Source organism: Pyrgilauda ruficollis, unplaced genomic scaffold (assembly GCF_017590135.1).
Source record: "Pyrgilauda ruficollis isolate IOZ18807 unplaced genomic scaffold, ASM1759013v1 scaffold1549, whole genome shotgun sequence".
Lineage (NCBI taxonomy): Eukaryota > Metazoa > Chordata > Aves > Passeriformes > Passeridae > Pyrgilauda > Pyrgilauda ruficollis.
The window spans coordinates 1-5,082 of NW_024514199.1; the positions used below are offsets into that span (position 1 = coordinate 1).

The following is a 5,082-nucleotide window of genomic DNA, read 5'->3' on the forward strand; positions in this document are numbered from 1 at the left end:
AAAATTCCCCCCAAATTTTCCCCAAAACTCCCAAAATTTCCCAAAAATCCACCCAGAATTCCCAAAAATGCCCCCAAAACCCCCCAAAATTTCCCAAAAAAGCCCCAAAACTCCCCAAAATTCCCCCAGAACTCCCAAAATTCCCCAAAAATCCACCCAGAATTTCCCAAAATTCCCCCAGAATTCCCAAAAATGCCCCCAAATTCCCAAAAATTTCCCCAAAAACCCCCAAAAAATAATGCCCCCGAATTCCCCCAAAATTCCCAAAAATTTCCCCAAAACACCCCAAAATTTCCCCAAACCCCTCCCAAAACTCCCCAAAATTCCCCCAACTCCCCCCAAATTTCCCGAATCACGGCCCGGCATTCCCGGATTTCCCGAATTCCGGGAATTCTGCCGGATTTACCGGGACAGCACCACGGCCATGGCGTAGACGTCGATGGCGGCGTCGGCCACGCGCTTCAGGGCGAACTGCTCCTCTTTTTTGGGGGGAATTCGGGGTCAGGACCCCAAAAATCCACCCCGGGACCCCCGAAATCGAACTCGGCGACCCCGAAAACCCCCGGGAGCCCCAAAATTTGGGGGAAAAATGGCCAAAAATGGGAAAATTTGGGTAAAATTCCAACGGAAAATACAGGAGTTTTAAACCCAAAATGTCCAATTTTTGACCAAAAAGCCCCAAATTTTGACCCAAATCCAACCCGGGACCCCCAAAATCGAACTCGGCAACCCCAAAAACCCCCGGGAGCCCCAAAATTTGGGGGAAAAATGGCCAAAAATGGGAAAATTTGAGTAAAATCCAACTCAAATCCAGGGATTTTGACCAAAAATCCCCAAATTTTGACTAAAAATTCCAAAATTTTGATCCAAATCCACCCCAGGACCCCCAAAATTAAACTCGGTGACCCCAAAAAACCCCAGGAGCCCCAAAATCTCCCCAAATTTGGGGTAAAAATGACCAAAAATGGGAAAATTTGGGTAAAATTCAATGGAAAATACAGGAGTTTTGACCCAAAATGTCCAAATTTTGCCCAAAAAGCCCCAAATTTTGACCGAAATCCATCCCAGGACCCCCAAAATCGAATTTGGCAACCCCGAAAACCCCTGGGAGCCCCAAAATTCCCTAAAATTTGGGGTAAAAACGGCCAAAAATGGAAAATTTGGGTAAAGTTCAACCTGAAAATGCAGAAGTTTTGCCCAAAAATGCCAAAATTTTGCCCAAAATTCTCCCAAATCTGCCCAGGTTCAAGGCAAGACCCCCAAAATTGAACTTGGAGCCCCCAAAAACACCCAGGAGCCCCAAAATCTCCCCAGATTTGGGGTAAAAAAGCCCAAAAATGGGAAAATTTGGGTAAAATTCAGTCTTTGAAGGCCCAAAATTCCCAAAAATTCCACCAAAATGCCCCAAAATTGGCCCCAAATCCCCCAGAATTCCACCCAGGACCCCAAAAATTGAGCTTGGGACCCCAAAAAACCTCAAAACCCCCCAAAAAACCTCAAAGTTGGGGCAAAACCCTCAAATCTTAGCCAAAAATGGGAAAATTCGGGTAGAATTCAGCCCCAAATTCCCAAAATTCCACCAAAATCCCCCCAAAAATTCCGGATTTTTGGGATCCCCCGCCCCTCCCCCAAATCCCAAATTTGGGGACCCCCAAAATTCGATTTAAAGCTCCTCAAAATTGGGAAAAAACCCCAAAAATTGACTTTAAACGCCAAAAAATGCCCCAAAATCCCGGATTTTTGGGGTCCCCCGGCCCTTCCCGAGTCCCCAGTTTTTGGGAATTGCCCAAAAATTTGGGAGTTGCCCCAAAAATGTGGGAATTTGCCCCAAATCTCACCCACGATTCTCTTGCCGTGCTTGATGAGCAGCGCCTCGGCCGTCTCGGCGAAGAGCTCCAGGCACTGCATGGTCTGCACAGCCAAAAACGCCCAAATTCTCACCCCAAATTCAGCCTAATTCAGCACAAAATTCACCCAAATTTAACCCAAAATTCAGCCCAAAATTCACCCAAATTCAGGCAAATTTAACCCAAAATTCAGCCCAAAATTCACCCGAATTCAGCACAAAATTCACCCAAATTTAACCCAAAATTCAGCACAAAATTCACCCAAATTTAACCTAAAATTCAGCCTAAATTTGACCCAAAATTCACCCAAATTTAGGCAATATTTCATCCAAAATTCAGCACCAAGTGACCCAAATTTCAACCCAAAATTCAGCCCAAAATTCAGCCAAATTCAGCCCAAATTTGCCCAAATTCACCCAAATTTAACCCCAAATTTCCCCAGCCCGGCCTCACCTGTCCTGGAGCTCGGGGTGCAGGGAGGGAATTTGGGGGGAATTTGGCGTTTTTTGGGGGCAGGAATCCAATTTTGGGGTTTTTTGGGGGTCCCAACTCTGATTTTGAGTGGATTTTGGGGTGAATTTGGGGATTTTTTGGGGGCCCTGACTCCGATTTGGGGTTTTCTGGGGAGGATTTTGGGGCAAATTTTGGGGTTTTGGGGTGGGTTTTGGGGTTTTTGGGGTGGATTTTGGGGTTTTGGGGTGGGTTTTGGGATTTTTGGGGTGGATTTTGGGGTTTTTGGGGTGGATTTGGGCTCCATCCTTGAGCTCAGGGAGGGGATTTTGGGGGGAATTTGGGCATTTTGGGGTTTTTGGGGTCAGTACTCTGATTTTGGGCTTTTTGGGGTGGATTTTGGGTTTTTTTGGGGTGGATTGCCCTGACTCCGATTTGGGGTTTTCTGGGGAGGATTTTGGGGCAAATTTTGGGGTTTTGGGGTGGGTTTTGGGGTTTTTGGGGTGGATGTTGGGGTTTTTAGGGTCAGGACTCTGCTTTTTGGGGTTTTGGGGGTGAATTTTGGGTTTTTTGGGGTGGATTGTGGGGTTTTGGGTCAGGACTCTGATTTTTGGGGTTTTGGGGGTGAATTTTGGGTTTTTTGGGGTGGATTTTGGGGTTTTGGGGTGGGTTTTGGGGTTTTTGGGGTGGATTTTGGGTTTTTTGGGGTGGATTTTGGGTTTTTTTGGGGGGGATTTTGGGGTTTTTGGGGTCAGGACTCCGATTTTGGGGTTTTTTTGGGTGGATTTTGGGGTTTCTGGGGGTCCTGGCTCAGATTTTGGGGTTTTTTTTTGGGTGGTTTTGTGGTTTTTGGGGTGGATGTTGGGGTTTTTAGGGTCAGGACTCTGATTTTTGGGGTTTTGGGGGTGAATTTTGGGTTTTTTGGGGTGGATTGTGGGGTTTTGGGTCAGGACTCTGATTTTGGGGTTTTTGGGGTGAATTTTGGGTTTTTTTGGGGTGAATTTTGGGGTTTTTGGGGTCAGGACTCACCTGCTGGGCTCCGTCCTTGAGCTTGGGGTGCAGGGAGGGATTTTGGGGGAAATTTGGGTATTTTTGGGGTTCCCAGGTGCATTTTTGGGGACATTTGAGGGGATTTTGGTGTTTCTTGGCCATCCCAGGTGAATTTTAGGCGATTTTGGGGCATTTTTGGATGAATTTTGGAGTTCCCAGGTGAATTTTTGGGAATATTTCTGGGGATTTTGGAGATTTTTGGGTGAATTTTGGGGCTTTTTTTTGAGGATTTGGGGGTTTTTGGGGTCAGCAATCCGATTTTGGGGGGGTTTTTGGGGTGAATTTTGGGGTTTTTGGGGTGAATTTTGGGGTTTTTGGGGTCAGGACTCACCTGTTGGGCTCCGTCCTTGAGCTCGGGGTGCAGGGAGGGATTTTGGGGGGAATTTGGGCAATTTGGGGTTTCTGGGGTGAGGACTCCGATTTTGGGGTTTTTGGGGTGGATTTTGGGGTTTTTGGGGTCAGGACTCACCTGCTGGGCTCCGTCCTTGAGCTCAGGGAGGGGATTTTGGGGAGAATTTGGGCAATTTGGGGTTTTTGGGGTGGATTTTGGGTTTTTTGGGGTGAATTTTGGGGTTTTTGGGGTCAGGGTGATTTTTAGGACAATTTCAGGGTGATTTTTGGGTGAATTTTGGGGTTTTTTTGGGGTGAATTTGGGGTGAATTTTGGGATGAATTTTGGTGGTTTTTGGGTGAATTTTAGGACAATTTCAGGGTGATTTTCGGGTGAATTTTGGGTTTTTTTGGAGTAAATTTTGGGAGTTTTTAGGATGAATTTTGGGGTTTTTGGGGTGAATTTTGGGGTTTTTGGGGTCAGGACTCACCTGTTGGGCTCCGTCCTTGAGCTCGGGGTGCAGGGAGGGATTTTGGGGGGAATTTGGGCAATTTGGGGTTTCTGGGGTGAGGACTCCGATTTTGGGGTTTTTGGGGTGGATTTTGGGGTTTTTGGGGTCAGGACTCACCTGCTGGGCTCCGTCCTTGAGCTCAGGGAGGGGATTTTGGGGAGAATTTGGGCAATTTGGGGTTTTTGGGGTGAGGACTCCGATTTTGGGGTTTTTGGGGTGAATTTTGGGGTTTTTGGGGTCAGGACTCACCTGTTGGGCTCCGTCCTTGAGCTCGGGGTGCACCAGGTGCTGCAGGGAGAGCCCCGAGCCCAGCCCGGCTTTCCTGGGGAAAAACACCCAAATTTGGGAGTTTTGGGGGGAAAACACCCAAAATTGGGATTTTTTTGGGGAAAACAAAAAGGATTTTTGGGGGAAAAACAACAAAAAATGGGATTTTGGGGGAAAACAAACAACCAAAATTGGGATTCTGGGGGGGGAAAAGTGGGATTTGGAGGGAAGAGAATCAGCCAAAATTGGGATTTTGGGGGGAAAATTCACCCAAAAATGGGATTTTGGGGGGAAAAAATGGGAATTTGGGGGGAAAAGCAGCCAGAATTGGGATTTTTGGGGGGTCTGGGTGGGATCTGAGGGGTCCCAGGTGGATTTTAGGGAGGTTTTGGGGGTGTCGGGTGGATTTTGGGATGATTTCAGGGTGATTTTGGGGTAATTTGGGGATAATTTGGGGTGGTTTTGAGAAGGTTTGGAGGGGTTTTTTTGGTGATTTTGGGACTTTTTTTGGGGATAATTGGAGGTGTTTTTGGGGTAAATTTCAGGATAATTTTGGGGTTTTTTGGGGATAATTTGAGGTGGTTTTTGGGTGTTTTTGGGGTGTGTTTTTGGGGTGTTTTTTGGGTG

The 5,082-nt window shown here is 47.0% G+C and overlaps 1 long non-coding RNA gene across 1 annotated transcript; it reads right to left on the minus strand.

Moving 5' to 3' along the window:
• Positions 1-326: 326 nt before the first annotated feature.
• Positions 327-4,563, minus strand: LOC121350451. Its single transcript, XR_005954673.1, has 3 exons — positions 4,438-4,563; positions 1,839-1,911; positions 327-479 (listed from the first exon to the last, which is right to left on the minus strand). It is a non-coding gene; the product is annotated as an uncharacterized LOC121350451 (long non-coding RNA).
• Positions 4,564-5,082: the final 519 nt, after the last annotated feature.